The 25,536-nt window shown below is 45.4% G+C and overlaps 1 long non-coding RNA gene and 1 pseudogene across 1 annotated transcript; one reads left to right on the top strand and one right to left on the bottom strand.

Annotated features, from left to right (window-relative positions):
• Nucleotides 1-4,215: 4,215 nt before the first annotated feature.
• Nucleotides 4,216-16,597, top strand: LOC140185175 (E3 ubiquitin-protein ligase TRIM39-like; annotated as a pseudogene).
• LOC140185212 (uncharacterized) lies at nucleotides 5,952-21,524 on the bottom strand. The gene is made up of 3 exons (XR_011882527.1): nucleotides 21,468-21,524; nucleotides 16,407-16,548; nucleotides 5,952-6,380 (listed from the first exon to the last, which is right to left on the bottom strand). It is a non-coding gene; the product is annotated as an uncharacterized lncRNA (long non-coding RNA).
• Between the last annotated feature and the right edge of the window lie 4,012 nt (nucleotides 21,525-25,536).

Below are 25,536 nucleotides of genomic sequence, written 5' to 3'. Positions count from 1 at the left end.
TGCAGGGGTCTGTGGTGAGGAAGGCATATGTGATGTCACCATTCATTTGAAGAGGACGAGACTATAAGTGCAAAGATGTAATGCTGAGTCTTTATAAAGCACTGGTGAGGCCTCACTTGGAGTACTGAGAGCAGTTTTGTGTCCCTTTTTCTTGGAAAGGGAGAGCTGAAAGTGGAAAGGGTTCAAATGCTGTTCATGAAAATGATTCCAGGATTAAATGGCTTGTTATATGAAAATCGTTCTGTGGCTCTGGGCCTGAATTCACTGGAATTCAGAAGACTGAAGGGTACCCTAATTGAAACCTATTGAATACTGAAGGACCGTGATGGAGTGAATGTGGAGAAGGTGTTTCCTCCGGTGGGTTGTCTAAGACCAGAGGACACAGCCTCAAAATAGAGGGGTGTCCTTTCGGAACGGAGATGAGGAGGAATTTCTGTAGCAGAGAGAACTGAGTCTGTGGAAATCCTCGCCCCAGGCAGCTTGGGAGGCCAAGTCATTATGTATATTGAAGACAGAGGTTGATTGATTTTTGATTGGTCAGGGCATAACGGGATACAGGGTGGAGGGTGCGGCAGAAGATACTGTAGCTGCAGACAGGAAAATTGGATCAGCCGTGATGAAATGGTTAAACAGACATTATAGGGAAAATGGTCTCATGGTCTAATACAAGAATAAAAAGCGCCTCTGAAGTTATGTGGGGCCCTGTTGAGGGCCAACATGGAACACTGTGCACAGGTCTGGTCTCCTTCCCAGAGACGGTCTATGGGATAAATGGAATGAAGAATTTTCCCAGATTGATTTCAGGGTTGTGGTTGTGACCTCAGGGAGATTACACTGACTGGGCCTGTCTCAAAACTAGAGAAATAAGAGGTAGTCTGACTGAGACAGACACAGTTTCACAGGGTTTTGACAGGGTGCGGAGTAATTTCCTCACCCAGATTGTGGGAATATTTGGAATTTTCTTCACAAGGTTTTTAAATTCAAAAGGCCAAATTTATGGGCTCTGCGATGCTGGGGACGTTGCAGGAAAGTGGCGCTGAGGTCAAAGATCGGCTGTATTCTGAGGAAAGGGTAGGACAGGCGCAACGGGCCGAATGGCCACGCCTGCTCCTGTTTCTTATTTTCTAAAGCACGAGTTTACCTTTGTGCCTTGTTCTCCCTTGGATTTCAGCCATTCGGATTGCACAGGGGAGCGGTGAGAGCTCCGGAGATCCATCGGCAGCCGCTGAGGGGCAGCTCCCGTCTCCCAGCAGCAGGGGACGAGTCCAGACAATAGGCCCCGTTCCTCGGCGGGGAAAGGCCGGGCGCCCTCCGTGTAGCTGAAACATCTCACGGAATCTCCGCCAGTCACTTCAGCTCTGCCTTCGAAAGGATTCAGGACCCGCCGGTGTTGCAGCCGAAACCCGAGGCGCAGCTCCCAGTCTCCGGCCTCACTCGGTCCCGGTTCCGGACTCCGGCCCGCTTCCAGCGCTCAGCGTCCCGCCTACTGACAACCCTCAGCCAATGAGAGCATCTTTCTCCTAGAAGCGATCGCTGATTGGCTGAGAGTTTGTCTGAGGACGGGCTGCTGCCGGGAGACGGAGATGTCAGTCACAGTTTGTTCTCAGAATCAAAGCAAGTTCTCCGAGGCTCAAAGTTCAAAGTAAATTTTATCATCAGAGTTTAGATAAATCACCACATACAATCCTGAGAAGCATTTTCCTGCGGACTTACTTAGAAAAAGTAGAGAATAGTAACCATAACAGAAGCAGACAGTGAAAGATCAACCAGAGTGCTGAAGGTAACAAACGGTACAAATGCAAATATGGAGAAATAGCGATAAATAACAAGAGATGAAATAACCGCAGCGGCTGCCGATGGATCTCTGGAACTGTCACCGCTCCCCTGTGCAATCCGACAGGCTGAAAGCCAAGGGAGAACAAGGCGCAAAGGTAAATACGTGCTTCAGAGAATGAGAAACAGGAGCAGGCGTGGCGATTCGGTCCTTTGCGCTGTTCTGCCCCTCGCTCAGAACATGGCTGATCTTTGACCTCAGCGCCACTGTCCTTCAACGTTCCGAACATCGCTGAGCCCCTAAATACGCCATTTGAATTTAGAAACCCTGTGGAGAAAGTTCCAAATATTCACCGCGCTCTGGAAGGGGAAATTTCTCCTCATCTCAGTCATTCCGAGGTGACCACGGATTTTGAGCCTGTGATCCCTGATTCCACTGCCTAGCCAGGAGAAACGTTATTCCTGCCCCTACCCTGTAAATACCCTGTGAGACTGTGTCTGTCGCAGTCAGGAAGCTACTCCATGTGAACCTTGTGATAATGAAGTTGGTTACAGTTCTTTCAGACCAGCAGCTTTGAGCACAAGGACATCAGGCAGTGGTCAGTACGGAATGTCCTGCAGTTACTGCGGGAGAAGGACTGGATGGACACAGTGGAATGGTTCCCTGAGCAGACAGTCCAGACCATCTGGCAGAATGTCTCATCACCAGATCTCACCAACAGGCACCAAGACCTTAGCTGTCCGGCGGCGAGAGGGGCCTCCCAGTCTGATCCTTGCTGCATGCCCGGAGATCACTCCCACAGCGCGCTGCCCCGAGATTACTGCAGTGGAGACGAGACGGTCACTCGGCTCTTTGCGGACTGTGGGCTGGTGAAGATGTGTGGAGAAAGATGCAAGGGCCTGTGCCACAGCAGCTGCGTTACAGAAGGATCACTGATCTTCGGGCTGTTCCCTGGACGCACAGGAAAACGGACAGCAAGTGCTGCTGGAAGATCATCAACTCGGTGAAAGACGCCAGGAAATTGTTGGTCTGTCATCATATCGAGATGTCCGGAGAGCAGGGGTTTCCACCCTGGGGTCCAAGGTTAATGGAATTGGTCTTTTGCATAAAAGAGTTGGGGAATCCCTGTCGTGGAGGAATGCTGCCGACTGGCACATTCCAGGCTGCAGGGACACCATTGAAACTATAGAGATCCTCTAGTACTGGACCGGGAGGGGCCGGGTCGGCTGAGGAAGCCTCCCAGTTAGTGTAGGAGTGAAACATCCCCGGGGGGGGGGGTCACATGCGCGACAACAGTCCTATCGGTTTTACCGAATGTAAAACACTAAACACGGCATAGACGACAAATGTAAATTCTTTGGGGAAAGGCACTGCACGTTTTATCATGCTGAATATTTTATATAAAGCTTACTTTGATACAAAGAAGTATCAGCATCTGATCTGTGTCCAGAGTGAGGGAGACTGGGCTTCTGTTGGAGACGGGACTGACATGGGTTCAGTCACGAAGTTTTTCACACGAAGGGCTGTTGAAATCAGGACCTCGCCGAAAACAAATATCATTTTCCACCCTGTGACGTAGAATGTCCAGTGCTGTGCTTTTTCCTGCAGCCACAGGTCGGTCATCACCACTGCATAGCACAATATTCTCTCCACATCCCCACTCACCTGACATGAACTAATTTAATAGTTATCGTCACTGTTCACAAATCCACCGTTTTACGCTCCACTCTGACTCTCTTTAGACCTGGAGAAAGCTTTAGAAAAAACGAGCTGCTGGAGGAACTCAACGGGTCACGCAGCATCTGTGGAGGGAAATGGACAATCGATATTTCGGGTTGAGAAAGTCCAGGTGAAGGATCTCGACCCGGAAAGTTGATTGCACATTTCTCTCCATAGATCCTGCCTGACCCGCTCAGTTCCTCCAGCATCATGTTTCTCACCAGAGATTCCAGCATCTGCAGTCTCTCATGTCTTTAGAACTCCCCCCGAGCCCTGCCTCAGACTGAACCAGGCTCTTCTCTCCGGCTTAATTTCTGTTCAGCTTTTTCAGCCCATCACGCCCACTAGGGCACAGGCCGCCAGCAGCAGCCCTTTTAATTTAGAAAACTTGAGGAGAATACTCCAAATATTCACTGCACTGTGGGTGGGGAAATTTCTCCTCATCCTCAATCCGAGGATGATCACACGACTTCAATCGTCTTCCATGTGAAGGTCCTCCGGATCGCAGCGATGGGGCCTTTGGAGATTCAGTTGACATTTTTGTCGCACGAGGTTTTTACGAGATGGGGTTGCTGTCCGTATAGCCAACCCTTCTCCGCTCGTAGCCGGGCTTAGACAGTCCATGGCCGCGTTTTCTTATCTGTTGCCTGTTTAATGTGTTTTTGATCCCACACTAAACATAGAAATGGCCAGAATTTCCACTGAACACATCCAGCAAAACCATGTTCACCCCCCGCGTCTGCAGCGCGTGTAGTGGACAATCGCGGTACTGCAGGGGATCGGCAGCTCCCCGAAAGCGGAAGCGTTCTGAATCAGGAAGTGCCGGGAGTTAACATGGCTTCGAAAGCACCGGCCGAGAGTTTAACCGAGGAGGTAATTTGTCCTGTATGTCTGGATTTCTTCACTGATCCGGTTATCCTGGAGTGTGGACACAACTTCTGTCGCTCTTGTATAACACGGTGTTGGGAAAGGGAGGAGAGAAACTCCTGTCCGGAATGTAGAGAGGAGATTGCTGATCGCACCCTCAGGGCCAATCGGGCCTTAGCAAATCTGGCTGAAAAAGTTCGAAATCTAAACCTGAATCCGAAAGGGAAGGAAAGTAAACTTCACTGCGAGGAACATGAGGAAGAACTGAAGCTGTTTTGTGAAACGGACAAGTCGCTGATCTGTGTGATCTGTGCAGTGGCGGAGGAACACAGAGAGCACCGCTTCAAACCGATTAAAGAAGCTGTTAAAATCTATATGGTAAAAACTAACGTTAATGTAATACTTAACACATTTCCTTTCTCCTATATGCCATCACACGAGCCTCCATAACCAACACATCATTCTCTGCAACTTCCGCCGTCTCCAACGAGATTCCTGCATCTATCCATCCCACAGCCCATCCCACACCCGACAACTCTCCGCTCTCTGTAGGAATCGCTCCCCGGACCGTATCGCCCTTATCCACTCGCTCCTCCCCACTGATCTCCCTCCTGGCTCTGACACCTGGAAGCGGGACAAGTGCTACACCTGACTCCTAACCTCCTCACTCGTCACCATTCAGGGCCCCAAACAGCCCCAGCTCCTCCCGTTTCTTCCATGGCCGATTTTCATCTCGTATCAGAATCCTTCTTCAGCTCTTTGCTTCTTCCACCTGTCCCCTCTCAGCTTCTCACTTCATCACCCTCCCCCACGTTCCCCCTCACGTTGTCTCACCCGTCACCTGTCAGCTGGTTCTCATCCCCAACCGTTTTATTCTGGCTTCTGCCCCATTCTTTCCCAGTCCTAATGAAGGGTCTCATCCCGAAACGTCGAGTGTTTATTTCCCCTGCATAGATGCTGCCTGACTCACTGAGTTCCTCCAGCATTTTGTGTGTGATGATCGGGTTTGATCACCTGTTTCTTATGATCCATCTTTGTTTCGATTTCCTTCTCTCTCTGACTTCCAGGATCAGCTTAATTCTTCATTAGACTCTCTCACAAAAATGAAATCAGACTTCCAGGAAAAGGAGCAGCAACAGAACGAGAAGATTTCCGGAGTTCGGGTGAGGCTTTCTGAGTGGAATTTCTGATATTACTGTATAGTTTTGCTCCCTTTAATGCAGAATAGCCGAGTATCGCAGCTCCAGTGACCTGGGTTCGATCCTGACCTCTGGTGCTGTCTGTGTGGAGTTTGCATGTTCTCCCTGTGACTACGACAGTTTCAGACACATTCCACGGACATGCTGCATGAATAGTTAAATACAATTAACCCTGTGAAGGTGGGGGAGGGTGTATGTGAATCAGGTGGGAGTTAATGGGTCAATGGGGAGAATAGGTTTCAGGAAAACGTAAGTGAATGGGGTTGATGGGAATGTTTCAGAGCTAGCATGACATTAATGGACCGAATGGTCTCCTTAATGTCATAAAGAAACACACATAACAATACAGTAAATTCATCTTCACCTTTCATTCGACAGGAACAGTCACACAGCCTTCAGTCCCACGTCACATCCCAGTTTGCTGAACTGCGCCAGATTATCACTGAGAAAGAGCAGAGTTTACTCAGGGATCTCAAGGAAGAAGAGAAGAGGATTCTCAATCCAATGGAGAAAAATCTTCGTGAGATTCAAGAGCATATAAGGTTAATTCAGGAGGAAATCACTGGGTTAAAGGAACAGATGGATCAAAAAGACAGTGTGATATTTCTGAAGGTGAGGGATTTTATTTCAGTTTGTTTCTGTCAAAGGGCACTAAATGAACAGTGGTATATTTGAAATAAACACAGCACAGCGGCCAATTCTAACAAGCCAATTGCTGCCGTTGGCGACGTCACACACATTGTTATGATTGTATGACGAGTCCTCCAGTCACTCCAATAACAACCTTCCAAAATGTCAAAAATATGTATTCAGTCCTTCATCTGCAAGATACAATCATGAAGCGATGAAACATCAGCGTAATTAATCATAAATTAATCAGCCACGGAGCGGTCAACAAACGATACGATATTGGTCCGTCCTCAGCTCAAAACTGCCCAGAACAAAGCACAAATACGTAACTTATGCCCTTCACTATTACCAGGCCCCCACACACGTGACTAGTTACTATAACAATCACGTAACACAGAAAACAATGCAGACAGGGCTATCAAAGACAGAAGACAGATGTGTCGCTCCTGCACACAGCATTAATAAATGGCAGTAAACTGTTTTTCACTGGACAATTGATGCATCTATTCAGGGTTGTTGTTGTCCCAAAACTGGACTTCCACGACTTCTGTACATCCAGCACAGAATGCAAACTTCTCTGAAATAATTTATTCTGATCATAACACAGAGCTGCTGATTGTGTCCTTACTTATCATGATAAATATCCTCTAAATCTCCCATTAGCACCCAGTTCCAGTCACAGGCTGTGAGTGTGTTTGGTGCGGTGGGTGTGAGGGTCTCTCTGTCAATCCGTGAAAACACAGAATGTGACCCACACATCAGACTTATCCTCTATATCTGGTTTTCATCAGGTTAGGGAAACATTCAATGTTTCTTTAATATTTAACATAAGTTTCACATTAGAGACGTAGAAATATAAACATTGAAAACCTACAGCACAATACAGGCCCTTCAGTCCAACATGTCCTTACTTTAGGAATTACCTAGGGTTTACCCATAGCCCTCTATCTTTCTGAGCTCCATGTGCCTATCCAAGAGTCTCTTAAAAGACCCCATCGTATTGGCATCCAGTACCGTTGTCGGCAGCCCATTCCACACATTCAGCACTCTCTACGTAAAAATATTACCCCTGACATCTCCTCTGTACATACTTCCAAGCACCTTAAAACTGCGTCCTCTCGTGCTAGCCATTTCAGCCCTGGGAAAAAGCCTCTGACTCCGATCAAGGCCTCTCATCATCTTATACAGCTCTATCAGGTCACCTCTCATTCTCCGTCGCTCCAAGGAGAAAAGGCCGAGTTCACTCAACCTATTCTCATAAGGCATGCTCCCCAATCCAGGCAACATCTTTGTAAATCTCCTCTGCACCCCTTCTATGGTTTCCACATCCTTCCAGTCGTGAGGCGACCAGAACTGAGCACAGCACTCCAAGTGGGGTCTGAACAGGCTCTTACATAGCTGTGAGATTACCTCTCGGCTCCTAAACTCAGTCCCGCGGTTGATGAAGGCCAATGCACTGAATCCCTTCTTAACCACAGAGTCAACTTGTGTAGCAGATTTGAGTGTCCTATGGACTGGGACCCCAGGATCCCTCTGATCCTCCACACTGCCAAGAGTTTTACCATTAATACCAAAGTCTGCCATTATATTTCACCATTATCTGGTTTGAACTCCAAACTGCCACTTCTCAGCCCAGATTTGCATCCTATCACTGTCACGCTGTAAACTCTGACAGACCTCCACACTATCCACAACACCCCCAAGCTTTGTGTCATCAGCAAATTTACTAACCCAACCCTCCATTTCCTCATCTAGGTCATTTATAAAAATCACAAAGAGAAGGGGTCCCAGAACAGATTTCTGAGGCACACCACTGGTCACCGACCTCCATGCAGAATATGACCCATCTACAATCACTCTTTGCCTTCTGTGGGCAAGCCAATTCTGGTTGCACAAATCAATGTCCCATTGGATCCCTTGCTGAAATCCATTTACACTACATCTGCTGTTCTATCTTCATCAATATGTTTTGTCACATCCTCAAAAAATTCAATCAGGGTCGTAAGGCACGAACTGCCTTTGACAAATCCTGCCTCTCAGGATCTTCTCCATCAAATTACCAACCACTGAAGTTGACTCACTGGTCTATAATTTTCTGGGCTATCTCTACTACCTTTCTTGAATAAGGGAACAGCATCTGTAACCCTCCAATCCTCCGGAACGTCTGCCGTCCCCATTGATGATGCAAAGATCATCGCCAGAGGCTCAGCAATCTTCTCCCTCGCCCGCCCACAGTGGCCGGGGGTACATCTCATCTGGTCTCCATCATAAACAGGCCATTCGGTCCGTCATCCTCTAACAATTTCCCTGTTTCAGAATTCTCTTCTCACACCCAGCAACAGTGCCCTGAACTCCATGGTCCCTCACGTGTTTATCCAGTTTTTTTTTAGATGATGAAGACACGTAGTCCTCTTTCATTTTCATTTAGTAATGCATGCATTAAGAAATGATACAATACAGTTTTCCCATTACATTCAATCTCTGCTGTTCCGCTTCAACCACTCCAATGGCAGCGAGTTCCTCTTCACTAAATTTCTTCTGGGATTTATTAAAATCCATCTGAACTTCATCTTCCACAATCCTTCCCATAAATAGAGGTACATCCCTCACCCCTGCACACAATTAAATCCATCATTGATCTTAAATTCCTACATCTTATCACCCTAATGTCTATCCAGATGAAAATACACAACCTGTCCTGTCTTCTCTGTAAGTTTCATCCTCTTAATAATGGTCTGACATTCAGGAACTTTCCCTGTAATTTAACCAGTGGTTCTGTATTGGTTGTGTTTGTGAGTTACTGTGGGAGTGGGAATTTTCAACACCTTGTCATGACTTGGATGAAATTCATGATGTGGGCCGTAAGTCCAAGTCTAATCAGATTTATGTTTGATTTATTTCAGGAGGAAGCTCGTCGGAACAGGAGGTAGGACATACTCTTTATTGAAAATCGGTATAGTTCAAACTAGCAGTTTATAACAAGTAGTTTAATATTTACAGGATTAATGACGATGTCCAGGAATTGTCAGTGACAGATGAGGCCCAACCGTTTGAAAAATTCCATCACCCCTATTTGTTAAACACAGTGCTGAGAGAAACACTTGATGCCGTTAATCGAGGTAAAACTTACAAAGATTCATTTCTCCTTGTTTAATTAAGTTCCAATTTGAAGTGAGAATCGTCTGTAATTTGGTTGTAGGGGGTAGGGTTGGGAACGAGTGAAGTGACAGGACTGATAGTAAAAATGCAATGATATCATGCAGTCAGACTGTCAGATAGGGCGGACAGGTACAAGGACAAAATTGCAGCCAGCAGGGTGAGTATCAGTGCATCAGGGATGCAGAATAAAATGGGTAGCAGATACACTACACAAAGTGTTATATCTCAATGCATGGAGTATGAGAAATAAGGTGAATGATCTTGTTGCACTATTACAGATTGTCAGGTATGGTGTTGTAGCCATCACTGAATCGTGGCTGAAGGATGGTTGTAGTTGGGAGCTGAATGTCCAAGGTTACCCAATGTATCGGTGGTATAGGAAGGGAGGGTGATGGGGTGGCATGGCTCTCCTGGTAAATCGGTAGAAAGATGTGACATAGGATTGGAAGATGTTGATTCCTTGTGGGTTGAGTGAAGGAACAGCAAAAGTAAAAATGACACTGATGACAGTCACATACAGGATCCCAACAGTAGCTGGATGTGGACCACCGATTACAACTGGAAATAGAAAAGGCTGATGAAAAGGACAATGTTATAATAGTCATGGGAGATTTCAACTTGCAGGACAATTGGGAAAATCCGGTTGGTAATGGATCTCAAGAGAGTGAATTTGTTGAATGCTGTGTGATGTTTTATCGAGCAGTTTGTCATTGAGCCTACTCGGGGAACAGCTCTGCTGGATTGGGTGTTATGTATTGAACCAGAGGTGATTAGGTAAAAGAACCCTTAGGACAGAATGCTCACAAGATGACTGAGTTCAACCTGAAATTTGATCAGCAGAAAGTAATGTTTGACGTTGTAGTAATCAGAGGATAAAATAAATACAGTGGTCTGAGAAAGGAGTTGGCCAAAGTATATTTGTCAGAAATGGTGTCAGTTTCTGGCAAAATGAGGAAGGTGAAGGACAGACGTATTCCAAAAATCAATAAATACTCAAATGGCAAAATGGCTGACAAGTGAAGACAAGCTAATGTAAATGCAAAAGAGTGGGCACACAACAAAGTAAAAATTAATAGGAGCCAGAGAATTGGGAAGCTTTTAAATACCTACAGAGAGGAACTGAAAGAATGATTGAGAGGAGAAAAATGAAATATTAAATTGAATTGAACTGACTGTTACTTGCATTCTTCATATGAACGAGCAGTAAAATTCTTTACGTTATGTCTCCGTCTCAATGTGCCATTTACAGTATCCGTGCTGGGTTGAGCGTCGAGCTAGCAACGCGGCCTCGTAAGAATAAGAAAGCCGGCTTAAAAAACGCCATCATGACAGCATCCCGATGACTCCACTCGGAGTTAAGGGCTTTCTCCTTGTTCTCTTCCTGATAAACTACATGTTGAACATGCTTGTCAATATAACGTAGAAATACAGTTACCTCAGCATGAGGTAAGCAGGCTGATGGCCTGGTGGAAGAAATTGTCCCTGGACTCTGTTGGGGTTTTTATGCTAGGGTACATTCCCCAGACGGTAGCAACCAGCACAGTTTGTGGTTGGGGTGACTCGGGTCTCCAATGATCCTTCGGGCCCTTTTTACACACCTGTCTTTGTAAAACAAGTGAGCAAACAATATCATATTGTTTTTCAAGTATTGTAAAAAATAAAATAGAGATGAGAGTGGATATAGGACCACTAGAAAATAAGGTTGAAGATATAATAACGAGGCACAAAGAGATGGCAGATGAACTAAATGAGTATTTTGCATCAGTCTTCATTGTGGAAGACAGTAGCACTGTGCCAGATGTTGAAGAGTGCGAGGGAAGAGAAGTGAGTGCAGTTACTGTTACAAGGGAGAAGGTGCTCAAAAAGGGACATAAGTCACTCAGACCAGATGAACTGCACCCTAGTGTTCTGAAAGAGGTAACGGTAGACATTGTGGAGGTATTTGAAATGATCTTTCAAAAATCATTGGGCTCTGGTGTGGTGCAAGAGGACTGGAAAACTGTAAATGTCACTCAACTCTATAAGTAAGGAGGAACGCAACAGAAAGGAAATTATAGACCAGTTAGCCTCACCTCTGTGGTTGGGAAGACATTAGTGTCAATTGTTAATTATGAGGTTATGGAATACTAGGTGACACTGGACAAGATAGGAAAAGTCAGCATGGCTTCCTTTAGGGAATATTTTGCCTGGCAAACCTGTTGGAATTCTTTGAGGAGATTACACGTAGGGTAGATAAAGGGGTTGTAGTGCATGTTGTATATTTGGACTTTCAGAAGGCCTTTGACAAGGTTGAACACATGAGGCTGCTTACCAAGTTAAGAGCCCACGGTATTACAGAAATGTTATTGGTATGGTCAGAGCATTGGCTGGTTGGTAGGATATACAATGCTGGAAAATTCATGGTCATGTACTTTGGTAGTAGACATAATATGCAGATTATTTTAAATGGGGAGAAAATCCAAAAATCTGAGATGGAAATGGACCTGGGGGTCCTTCTGCAGAACACCCTGAAGGTTAACTTGCAGGTAGAGTCATTTGTGGGAAAGGTAAATCCATTGTTTCAGTTCAAGGGGTTTAGAATACAAGAGCAGGGATGTGATGCTGAGGGTTTATAAGGCACTGGTGAGGCCTCACCCTGAGTATTGTGAACAGTTTTAGGCTCCTCATCTAAGAAAAGATGTGCTGGTATAGTTGAGTGTTCAGAGGAGGTTCACAAGGATGGTTCCGGGAATGAAAGGGTTATCATATGAGGAATATTTGATAGCTCAGTGCCTGTACTCACTGGAATTTAGAAAGATGAGGGGGGAATCTCATTTTAACCTTTTGAATGTTGAAAGGCCAAGACAGAGAAGATGTGGAAAGGATGTTTCCCATGGTGGGGGAGTCTAGGACAAGAGGGCACAGCCTCACGATAAAGGCGTGTCTATTTAGAAACAGAGTTTGAACACAGTATCAAACGTTGTGGGGAGATGGCCGGGGAGTGGGGTTGAGGAGGAGAGAAACAGGATCAGCCATGATTGAATGGTGGAGCAGACTCGTTGGGCCAAATGGCCTAATTCTGCTCCTATATCTTATGGTCTTATGGTTATCAAACCACTACATTGAAGCATTGTGAGAATGAGCCCAGACACACCAACCAGCATTGACATTTTTCAAGATTTCATTTCGGGAGAAGCACACACAGCATAACCGGCCTGGCAAAACTCCCCCACACACATACACAAGAGGAATTGGCAGATTGTAGTCAGAGTCTCAGCAATGTACGTTGTTATTTCCCTCAGTAACCTGGAAACTATTCTCTTCAGACACGGTAATTTACTTATTTAAACAACTCACACTTGTCACACATTGTCAGCACACACCAGACATGTGATGACACACAGTGACATACAAATATTTCAATGTGCACACTCTCCCTCAATGTGTACACACAAACACACTGATATTTACCACAATCAACACATAAACACACACATAATATCAGAGTGTGACACACGGTCAAAGAGACAGGCACAAATTCCCATTTAGGAATGAAATCTGTGCTCCTTACCCAGTCTTTCTGAGGCATTGAGCTGCCCTCTGATGTGACGTCACATCAACAGTTCACAGACAGACTCCGGGGTGAGATTGCTCAGGATGATGATCTGGGAGGGTTTGATGGATGTTTAACCAACGACCCACTCATCCATCTGCAAGACTAAGATGTCTTCCTGAGCATGTCCCGTTTGTGTGTGTTTGCCCATATCCCTCTAACCATTTCCCATCTATGTACCTGTCCAAGTTTTTTTCACGCAGAGAGTGGTGAGTGCGCGGAATGGGCTGCCGGTAGTGGTGGTGCAGGCGGAAACGACAGGGTCTTTTGAGAGACTCTTGAATGGCTACATGGAGCTTAGAAAAATAGAGGGCCATGGGTAAAGCCTAGGTAGTTCTAAGGTAGGGGCATGTTCAGCACAGCTTTGTGGGCCGAAGGGCCTGTATTTTGCTGTAGGTTTTCTATGTTTCTATTTTTCCTCATATTCAGGGAAGCGGAAATGCAGAGAATACCCCCAGTGTGGTCTGTAATTGACATCAAAGACCTTGCTTAAGTTCCTGTGGACAGTGTCGAATAGGCTGATGAATACAGGACTGAAGGTGTTATAGTTGAATGCTCCAGCATACGGAATAAGGTAGATGATGTTGTAGCACAGGTAGAGATTGGCAGGTATAACTTTGTTGGCGTCACTGAGTTGTGGCTGAAAGGAGATGCTGGTTGAAGCCCAACATCCAAGGATACACCTTGTATTCAAAGGACAGGCAGGTAGGCAGAGGGGATGGGGAGGGTCTGTTGGCAAAAAGTGAAATGAAATCCTTAGAGAGAGGTGACATACGATTGGAAGATGTTGAGTCATTGTGGGTAGAGTTAAAAAACTGCAAGGGTAAAAAGACCCTGATGGTAATTATATACAGCCCTCCAAATAGTAGCCTGGATCGAAATGGGATACAAATCACACCAGGAGATGGAAAAAGGGCACAGTGAAGGTCGGAATGGGGGGATTCAACAGCATGTAGATTGGGAAAATCATGTTGTGCTGCATTCCAGGAGAGGAAATTTGTAGAATGCCCCCAAGATGGCTTTTTAGAACAGATTGTGGTTGAGCCCGATGGGAGAAAGGCAATTCTGGAGTGGGATTTTTATAATGAACCAGATATGATTTGCGAGCTTAAGGTAAAAAAATTGTTAGGAAGCAGTGATCATAAAATGATAGAATTCACGCCAGAGTTTGACAGGGAGATAAAGTCAGATGTATCATGAGATGGAAAGGGAGATGAGTCAGAGAGGAGTAAAGTTAGTTGCAGAGGCTTGAGGGAGTTGCTGGGCAAAGTAGATTGGAAGGGGACACAAGCAGTGATAATTGCAGAACAACAAAGACTGGAGTTGACAGTTTGGGATGAAACCCTGCATCAGAACCCGTGTTGTTTAAGGGTCCCTGCAAATACTTCCCCTGTCCTAATGAGGGGCTGCGGGTGATGGGGTTGTGGGAAAGGGGACAAATGGATCCTCATCTCCATCTTTGTCCCCCTCCAGCTACTCGTTACGTCTATGCACACAGTTTGCCCACAGGCTTTGCATCCCTCCCTCACCTGGCTCTGGTTCAATCTGCCATTCATCTCTCCCCTACTGGTTCCTGTTATCACTCCCTTTACTGTCTCGAATCTTCACACTCCCCACTCACAAATGAATGTTAACATTGAATGAAGGGCCTGTTCCTGTGCTGTACTGTTCTATGTTCTCTGTTCCCTGTTCCCTGTTCAGAAGAATGAGACGAGATCTCAGGGAAGCACAAAATTCTTTCAGGAGTCAACTGGCAGCAAGGATGCAGCCAGGATGTTTCCCTGTCTGAGGAGTCAAGGGTCAGGGGTCACTGTCTGTTTGGAATTCTCAGCACCCGTCGGGGGAAGGGGTTTGGGGGTTCTTATCCATTCAGTTCACAGAGCCATCGCCGTACAGCATTGAAATGTGCCCTTCGACCCATCACCTCTGTGCTGACCTATTTACCCATCTACATTCATCGCATTGGCCAGCATTAGGTCAGTCTCCTTCTGTGCCTTGCCTATTGAAGTGTCTGTCCAAGTGTCTCTTAAACACAGAGGACTGGAGGCCTGTGACCTGCAGAGGTCGGTGCTGGGGCCGCGGTTGTTTGTCAATCATACTAATGATTTGGATGATAATGTAGGTGACATAATTAGTAGGTTTATGGGTGACACTAAAATTCATGGTACAGTGGACAGGGAAGAGAGTTAAAGCAACACTCACAACATACTGGAGGAACTCAGCAGGTCGGGCAGCATCCGTGGAAAAGATCGGTTCACGTTTCAGGCCGAAACCTTTCGTCAGGATGTAGAGGGAAGGGGCAGAGGCCCAATAAAGAAGGTGGGGGGGGGGCGGGTGGGAAGGAGAAGGCTGGTAGGCTCCAGGTGAAAAATCAGTAACGGAAAAGATAAAGTGGAAGGGGAAGAGGGTTATCTCTGTTTACAGGGGGCCCTTGGTCAACTGTAGAGATGGGTACAGGGAGAATGTTTTAAAATAGATCTTGGCAGGTACGTGGATAAGAAAGGTGAAAGGAATAATGGACAAATGGGACTAGCTCATTAAAGGAAGCTGCTCGGCACGAACAAGTTGGGCCGAAGAAACTCTGTGACCTCCTGATAATCCAGTCACCCAGCCCCTGCCCATCTTAATCCATCCCTATCCCGCTCTAGTTTCTGCTGTTTATCTCCCCTATGTATTTCCGTTCATGAGGGAAGATGTCGACCTGAAATGTAGACTGTCCATCTCTCTCCACACATGCTGCCTGACCCGTTCGGTTCCTCCAGCATTTTGTGTCTGTTTGATCGGGAAATCTCTGCTCTCCGTCCAGCGGAAACCCTTGGGGAGACTTTAGTTGTCCATCCGCTTTCGTCTTTCAAACCTCGGGAAAGGTTCCTGTCGGCCATCCGACTGCGCCTGAGGCCTAGCGGCCTTTCCACTGGTCCCCGGGGCCGCGCTGACCGAGTCTCCCCCCGATCCCCGGGGCAGCGCTGCCCCAGTCTCCCCCCGATCCCCGGGGACTCTCTAATTCTCTGCTTCTCCCCCCAGTCTCTGTCACCCTGGATGTGGAAACGGCGAATCCGTGTCTCGAGGTGTCTGAGGATCGGAAGAGTGTGAGATGGACCCGGACCCTGAAGAATCTCCCTGACACCGGGAAGAGATTCACAGTCTGGGCTTGTGTGCTGGGATCGGAGGGATTCACATCGGGTATTCATTACTGGGAGGTGGAGGTGACGGGGAATCGGTTCTGGTGTCTGGGAGTTGTCGCAGAGTCTGTGGACAGGAAGGGATGGGTCAGACTGAGACCGGAGACCGGATTCTGGGTCATCGGGCGGGATGGTGACGTGTTACATCGGGATTGTGACGTGTTCCCCTCCCCTGGGCCCCGTCTCCCTGCCGGTCCCATCCCCGGGAGGGTGGGAGTTTATCTCAGTTACCAGTCCGGGACAGTTTCATTTTACAACGCGGAGACCAAGTCCCATCTCCACACCTTCACTGGGAATAAATTCACGGGGAAACTTTATCCTCTCTTCTGGCCTCGGAATGTAAACCAGTGGCTGAGAATCTGCTCCGGTTCCGCTCCGGGTCTGTAATCGGGTCGGGTCCTGGGACCGGTGTCAGGAGTAAAGTCCCTGTAAATATAAATGTGCGGAGAGTGAAATAAACACGAGATGAGAATTATCGATCCGTTAATTTTAACTCGTTCACCGCATCCGACAACGGAACAGAAACACCGCAGATTCAGCAGCAGCCGCGGGGCGGCGGGTCCTGAGCTCCCCCGGGTCCTAAAGTCCACCCTCACTGAGACAGGTTAAATGGGACAAGTGGGGGCGGTGCTGACTGGGGGAGGGTGGTCAGGGTGAATCTTGGTCAGACCATAACACACAGGAGCAGAATTAGACCGTTCAGCCCATCGACTCCGCCCCGCCATTCCATCATGGCTGATCCCGGATCCCACTCAACCCCATACACCTGCCTTCTCTCCATGTATTTTGATGGCCTGATCGATCAGGAAATGATCAACCTCCGCCTTAAATATACCCACAGCCTTGACCTCCACCGCAGTCTGTGATAGAGTATTCCACAGGGTCACTACTCTCTGGCTAAAAATATTCCTCCTGACCTCTGTTCACAAGGTCCCCTCAATGTTGAGACTGTGTCCTCTAGTCTGGGTATCCCCACCACATGAAACAACCTCTCCACATCCACTCTATCTAGTCCGTTCAACACTCGGTAGGTTTCAATGAGACTCCCCTTTCCTCTCTAAGATATGGGACCCAAAACGTTGATTAAACTCCAAGTACAGCCTAACTTGTGTCTTATAAATGCTCAGCATTATTTCCTTGCTTAAATATTCTATTCCCCTTCAGAGAAAAGCCAGCATTGCATTTCCCTTCTTTATCACAGACTCAAAATATGAAATAACCTTCTGGGACTCTTGCAGGAGAACTCCTAAGTCCCTGGCACCTGTGAATTTTCTGTCTAGTTAAATAATACTGAGTAATATTATTCCTTGGATCAAAATGCATGATCATATATTTCCCAACACTGTATTCAATCTGCCATGTTTTTAACACTTCTTCCAATTTGTCCAAGTCCTGCTGTAATCGTATTGCTTCCTCACTACTACCTACCCCTGCACCTTTCTTTGCATCATCCACAAACTTTGCCACAAAGCCATCAATTACATTATCTAAATCACTGACAAACAATGTAGCAGTCCCAACACTGACCCCTGAGGAACACCACTAGTCACTGGCAGCCAACCTGAAAAAGCCCTATTTATTCCCACTCGCTGCCTCCTGCCTGTCAGCCATTCCTCTGTCCATGCCAGTATCTTTCCTGTAATACCATAGGATTTTATCGTGTTCAGCAGCCTCGTGTGTGCTACCTTATCAAAGGCCTTCTGAAAATCCAAGTAAATGATATCCACTGCCTCTCATTTGTCCACCCTCCTCTTCACTTCCTCAAAGACCTCTAAAGGTTTGTTAGGCCCGGTTTTCTTTCACAGAAATCATGCTGACATTGACTTATTTTATCATCAGTCTCCAAATACCTTGAAAACTCCTCCTCAAAAAAAGACTACAATACTATCCCAACTACTGCGGTTCGGTTAACTGGCCTATAATTTCCTTTCTTTTGCCTTTCTCCCTTCTGAAATGTGCAATTTTCTATTTTCCAGTCCTCCTGGACCATGCCAGGATCAAGTGATTCTTGAAAGATCGTGACCAATGCATCCATTATCTCTTCAACATCCCTGAGGACTCTGGGATGTAGTCCATCTGGTCCAGATGACTCATCCACCTTAAGACCTTTGAGTTTGTCCAGCACTTTTTCCTTTGTAACAGCAAAGTCACTCAATCCTGTTGTGTCTTCCACAGTGAAGATTGTTGCAAAGTATTCATTAAGTTCATTTGCCATTTCTTCGTCCCCCATCAGCATCATTTTCCAGTCGTCCAATGGCAACTCTCGTCTCCGTTTCACTCCTTATTTAACTGGGAAAAAAAACTCTGAGTGTCCAGCTTTATTTTATTATTGGCTCATTTGCCTCATATTTCATCTTTAACGTTCTTATTGCTTGTTAGTTGCCTTTTTTTGGATTTTCAAAGAATCCAATAATCCAGCATCCCACTCACTTGTGCTACCTTATATGACATTTCCTCAGGTTTTAAGCAGTCCCTAACTTCCCTTGTCAGCCACGGGTGCCTACCCCTGCCACTTGAGAACTTCTTCTGTGGGACATGTCTATCCTGCACCTTGTGAGCTATTCCCAGATACTTCAGCCACCTCTGCTCACCGTCCTCCCACCAGTATCCTCCTCCAATTCACCTCTCTCATGCCTCTGTAATTCCCTTTATTCCATTGTGAGACTGATACATGTGACTTAAGCTTCTCCCTATGAAATTGCAGTATGAATTCAATTATATTATGATCACTGCCTCTGATGGGTTCCTTTACTTTAAGCTCCTGAATAAGGTCAGGGTTATTGTACAACACCCAATGAAGGGTGACCTTTCCCCAAGTCGGTCCAAGCACAAGCTGCTCTGAAAAGCCGTCTCGTAGGCATTCAACAAGTTCCCTCTCTTGTGATCTGACACCAACCTGATTTTCCCAATCCCCTTGCATATTGAAATCCCTCATTACAATTGTGACATTACCATTATTACATGCCTTTTCCCAGTAAATGCTGTGAATTAGCTTAACGTCACTCCCATCTGGCCCCCAAAGTTCATACTGAGACTGCAATTGATCTTTCAGCCTGATACGCTTCAGGCTGAAATAGTATGTGTTTAACAGTTTCATAATGTCAAAATGTACATGACACAGAATGAAGTTTTGCAATTAGATACAAGGTATAATTAAGCATAGTGTGGACAATTCCAAGTTCTGTCAATATAATTCCTTCCCCCTTCTTGTTTTCAGGCCTTCTTCTATAAACCCAACAGGTTTATGTATTCTGTAAAGGTGTCTGTCCTTGTGTCCATTATCTTACAAGTCTTGCCATAAGCCACTAATTCTTAACCCTTAGCTTCTGATTTGCTAAGTGGAAGGTTGATTTCCACAGCTGAACTTTTAACAGGTGTTTTTGCTAAACAGTCAGCCTGATCATTTCCCTTAACAGTGCGCTGTGCAGGATCCATAATGTGTAGACATATGAACCAAACCTTGTATATGAAATATTGTTTGATGAGTTTCTAAAGGCAAATCTGACCTACTGCTAGAATAACCTGTTTTAAGTCTTATCAAAACCGAAAAGGATTCTGAAGAAATTACAAATTTGCACGGACCAATTTCTTCCACCCACTGTAAGCCTAAAAGGATGACAATGAATTATGCTTCGTTTACTGATTAGTGGCTGGTAAGTCATTTCTTTATCATTACCTGCAATTCAGACACAAAGAAAGAAAACAGCCACACCAACATTCCCAGTTAAATTATCATTTCATCCATCTATAAAAATGGTTACCGTATGATAACAACTTTCATTAATATACCGATGAACCAGCAGACTCTCAGGCAGAACATAATCCTATTGTGTTACCGAACATCAACTGAAGTCATTGGAAAAACAAGCTGGTGCTACAGAGGAAGCTACAGTGGGACATGTTGTATCATCCAATACACCCATATTCCCAGCTTGATAAGAACCCAGCCACCCAAAACTAAAAACATTCTTCTTGTGATGTTCCCAACAGTCCTCTAGCACACCTTTAACATGATGATATTTCTTTACCTCTCAAATTAATCCAGTATGTTAACAGCAACTTCACCCTCTGTCATTGTGAGGACAATTGTCCCAGTTCAACCAGTAAAGCCGAAACAGGAGACGACCTTTCTGCACCACAACACAATCTTAAAGCCTGTGCTGGTATCACACCCAAACAGAATAAAGTTGAAGATGAAGCTGATCCTTAAGCCACATAGCCAGAATCAAGAACAGATTGAATTAAACAAATATAGAAAATCAACAAAGATTTTCCTGTTGCACCCTAGGATAGCCACACATATAAATTATTTTACTGATAGGGTGCTTCCATGTCAGTTTTTTATCCATCCGCATGTCTGGAAAACTTATGACAGACTATTCCTCAAGAATTTAATCATATAATTTCATATCATGTGCCCACCCATTCCTGCACAGTCCGTCCAAATAAAAAACTCAGATAAATTATGCAATCTCCCCTCATTCCTAATCTCCAAAATTTGATCAAAAGTCCTTCCGTCCATAACATATCATATGTGGTAACAATAGCAAATAATACTGCTATTACAACATCTTTATTTAACTGTGCTTTCCTAATATCATCTTCCAAATCTAAAACTGAATCTAATGTTTTTCTGCCCTTCCAAGATCCACTCTGATAAAATGCTATATCACCTCTCTTTTCCAAAATATAACTCAAGCACTCGATTACCATACATTCCATCAGTTTACATGAATGAGACATTAACGATATAGGCCCAAAACGAGAAGGATCAGACGGGGATCTCCCAGGTTTCAGAACAGGCACAACTGCTGCCATATTGCATGAGGGAAGAAGATGGCCTGATCTCCAAACAGAATTCAAAAATTTAATATTTTCACAAGAGAGAATTACAATTACATATATCACACTTTCCTGGGGTGCCTGACCTGAATTAATAATAGATTTCTTAAATTTCTGCAAAGAAAACTCTACATCAGTGATACTATGACTGGGTTCCAACACATCAGGGTATTTATTCACTGAAAAACATATCCCTACATTGTTTAACTTCTTCACTTAAATGGTCTTGATTTTGAATGACAGCAAATGACCCAGCCAGTAACACAACCTCCCCTGTTTCAGTCACAATCATTTTGCCCTCATTAATCAACACTGGAATAATATGATCATTTCAAATCCCCCCATTTCCTTAACCACATCGCAAACATCTCCAAGTTTAATATCCCTTCAAATATTATCTCAATATAATTCCAGTAAATCACCGCCTTCCTCATCACGGCCTGTGCCCTTCTATTATTAATAGTGTTACTCGGAGACTGATGCATCGTCACATAAAAACTTACATTTCTCCCAATTTGTTTTACCAAACACATTCAAATATATCGGCTTCCAGTCCCCGATACACAGTAAATCCAAACTGAAGCGCGTCAGGACAGAAGGCTGACTGACGTTCATATTAACTAATCACCGTCTGAGTTCTCATTTGACCGACATCCACTGTAGCCACTGAAAGCAGGGGTTAGTGGTGGGTCTGCGCTACGATAGGCTGGTGGAAATCTGCCCCATGTTCCGCCCCTCCTCTTCCGCTCCATGGCCATGGCGAAGTTCAGCGAGTCGCTGTTGTCGATGGTCGCCGAACTCGGCGTCCACAAGGACGGGCGCGGTTCCCCTTCGTCGCCTCAGTCAGTCCGTTCCGGCAAAGCTTGTGGTGGCTGAGGAAAAATGTGTTTGCAGGGAGCGTGCGCGGAGGCGAGGAGTATGACTACAACTCCCAGAAGGCCCCGCTGATTACAGACATTTACACCACACGCTGCCCCGCAAAGCTCACAGTATTGTGAGGGGCCCCACGCACCAGTGGCAGGTATTTCTGGCAATAATACAGAAGGTGCAGGGTCAGTTCATTCCAAAGAGGAAGAAAGATCCGAAGGGGAGTAAGGGGCCACCGTGGCTGACAAGGGAAGTCAAGGACAGTATAAAAATAAAAGAGAAGAATTATAACATAGCAAAAATGAGCGGGAAGCCAGAGGATTGGGAAACTTTTAAAGAGCAACAGAAGATAACTAAAAAGGCAAAACGGGGAGAAAAGATTAGGTTAGCTAGCCAAGAATATAAAGGAGGACGGTAAGAGCTTCTTTAGATATATGATGAGGAAACAAATAATTCTGACCAAAGTTGGGCCCTTGAAGACAGAAACGGGTGAATTTATTATGGAAACAAAGAAATGGCAGACGAGTTGAACAGGTACTTTGGATCTGTCTTCACTAGGCAAGACACAAACAATCTCCCAGATGTAATAATGGCCAGAGGACCTAAGGTAACGGAGGAACTGAAGGAAATTCACATTAGGCAGAAAATGGTGTTGGATAGACTGATGGGACTGAAGGTTGATAAATCCCCAGGATCGATGGTCTGCATCCCAGAGTACTTAAGGAGGTGGCTCTAGAAATTGTGGACGCATTGGTAATCATTTTCCAATGTCCTATAGATTCAGGATCAGTTCCTGTGGATTGGAGGGTAGCTAATGTTATCGCACTTTTTAAGAAAGGAGGGAGACAGAAAACGGAATTATAGACCAGTTAATCTGACATCAGTGGTGGGGAAGATGCTGGAGTCAATTATAAAAGATGAAATAGCAGCACATTTGGATAGCAGTAACGGGATTGGTCTGAGTCAGCATGGATTTACAAAGGGGAAATCACACTTGACTAATCTTCTGGAATTTTTTGAGGGTGTAGCTATGAAAATGGACAAGGGAGAGCCGGTGGATGTAGTGTACCTGGACTTTCAGAAAGCCTTTGATAAGGTCCCACGTAGGAGATTAGTGGGCAAAATTAGAGCACATTGTATTGGGGGTAGGGTACTGACATGGATAGAAAATTGGTTGGCAGACAGGAAACATAGAGTAGGGATTAACTGGTCCTTTTCAGAATGGCAGGCAGTGACTGGTGGGGTACCGCAAAGCTCGGTGCTGGGACCGCAGCTATTTACAATATACGTTAATGATTTAGATGAAGGGATTATAAGTAACATTAGCAAATTTGCAGATGACACAAAGCTGAGTGGCAGTGTGAAATGTGAGGAGGATGTTATGAGAATGCAGGGTGACTTGGACTGGTTGGGTGAGTGGGCAGATGCATGGTTGATGCAGTTTAATGCAGATAAATTTGAGGTTATCCACTTTGGTGGCAAGAACAGGAAGGCAGATTATGTTCTGAATGTTGTCAAGTTCGGAAAAGGGGAAGTACAACAAGATCTGGGTGTTCTTGTACACCAGTCACTGAAAGCAAGCATGCAGGACAGCAGGCAGTGAAGAAAGCTAATGGCATGTTGGCCTTCATAACAAGGGGAATTGAGTATAGGAGCAAAGAGGTCCTTCTGCAGTTGTACAGGGCCCCGGTGAGACTACACCTGGAGTATTGTGTGCAGTTTTGGTCTCCAAATTTGAGGAAGTACATTTTTGCTGCTGAGGGAGTGCAGCGTAGGTTCACAAGGTTAATTCCCGGTATGGCGGGACTGTCATATGTTGAAAGATTGGAGCGACTGGGCTTGTATACACTAGAATTTAGAAGGATGAGAGGGGATCTGATTGAAACATATAAGATTATTAAGGGATTGGACACACTGGAGGCAGGAAACATGTTCCCAATGTTGGGGAGTACAGAACAGGGCCACAGTTTAAGAATAAGGGGTAGGCCATTTAGAACGGGGTTGAGGAAAAACATTTTCACCCAGAGAGCTGTGGATCTGTGGAATGCCCTGCCAATTCTCTGGATGTTTTCAAGAAAGAGTTAGATAGAGCTCTTAATGATAGCGGAGCCAATGGATATGGAGAGAAGGCAGGAATGGGGTACTGATTGTGGATGATCAGCCATGATCATAGTGAATGGTAGTGCTGGCTCGAAGGGCCGAATGGCCTACTCCTGCACCTATTGTCTGTTGCACCCCTCATATAAACTCCTCTCCCTCCTGCCGTCTGGCAAAAGGTACCAAAGCATTCAGGCTCTCATGACCAGAAAACAATCAACTTCCGCCTTAAATATACCCACAGACTTGGCCTCTACCGCAGTCTGTGCAGAGCATTCCACAGATCCAATACTCGCTGGTTAATAAACTTACCTCTGTTTGAAAAGGTGGCCCCTCATTTTTGTGGCTGTGCCCTCTGGATTTTGATAGCCCCACCATCGGAAACATCCTCTCCACATCCACCTTATCTGGTCCTTTCATCATTCAACAGGTTTCAATGAGATCCCCTCTGCATTCTTCAGAATTCCAGGGTGTACATGCTCAAAGTTGCTAAATGCAATATGTTAACCACTTCATTCCCAAAATCATCCTTTTGAACCTCTTTTGGACTCTCTCCAATGACAACACATCCTTTCTGAGATATGGAGCCCAACACTATTGACAATACTCCAAGTGTGGTCTGACTAGAGTGTTATAAAGGCTCAGCATTACCCCCTTGCGGTTATATTCATGGGGCGGGATTGGACAGTATTGATCTACTGAGGGAGCTTGGAATCCGAGTTCACAACTCCAGATACTGGTTCCAGTGTCAGGCAGTAATGTTGCATCTGGAGAATTGCATTCTAATGTAGGAATAATACGGAGGTTTTGGATGGTGAGTGGAAGAGGCTAAACAGGATGCTGCCTGGATAAAGTGAAAATGGACAATCTAGGGATCTAGTTTCTCTGGAGCGGCTGAGGCTGAGGGAGGTCTGACAGATGTTTACAGGAACGTGAGAGGCACAGACAGAGTGGACAACCCGTATTTTGATCTCTGTGGAGGAAATGTCTAATACCTGAGGGCATGCACTTCAGGAGAAAAGAGAAAAAACTACCTCATTGGTCCTTTTTGCACTATTTATGTATTTTGTAATTTAGTGTAAATTTGCATCTTTTCTCGGCACAGCTGCTGTTTAAAAAAAAAACAGTTACAAAAGATGTTAAAAACCTGACTCAGAATTGTAAGGGAGATTTGTGTTTCAAGTTCTGTTTATTATACTCATAGTGACGGGTGTCTGGAATGAATGTCAGGGGTGATGGTGGAGGCAGATGTGATGGAGTCTATTAGATACCACCTGAATGTGTGGAGAATGGAGGGATGTGTTCCTTGTGTAGGCAGAGGGATTGGTTTAGTAAGGCATGAAATGTCCGGTTCAGTTGTTTCAGAACAACACAAGGAGCAGAAGGGCCTGTTATGGACAAGTACAGCAAGCAGAGCAGGTAAACTGGATAAAGTGTTCCCAGTCAGAGCACAGACTGTGACGTCAGTGGATATGCCAGCATCACAGTTCTCCCACCAAAGATACTTCACTGCCGGATAAAATGAAGTTTGTGATGTTTATAACCGATGTGGTGAATTTTACTGCTCAGGCATCCCATCCTACTGAGTAAATTAAAATTATTGTGAAA

Source organism: Mobula birostris, chromosome 20, assembly GCF_030028105.1.
Source record: "Mobula birostris isolate sMobBir1 chromosome 20, sMobBir1.hap1, whole genome shotgun sequence".
NCBI classification, from domain to species: domain Eukaryota; kingdom Metazoa; phylum Chordata; class Chondrichthyes; order Myliobatiformes; family Myliobatidae; genus Mobula; species Mobula birostris.
Note: the sequence above shows the minus strand (reverse complement) of the source record. Positions and strands in the feature narration are given on the sequence as shown.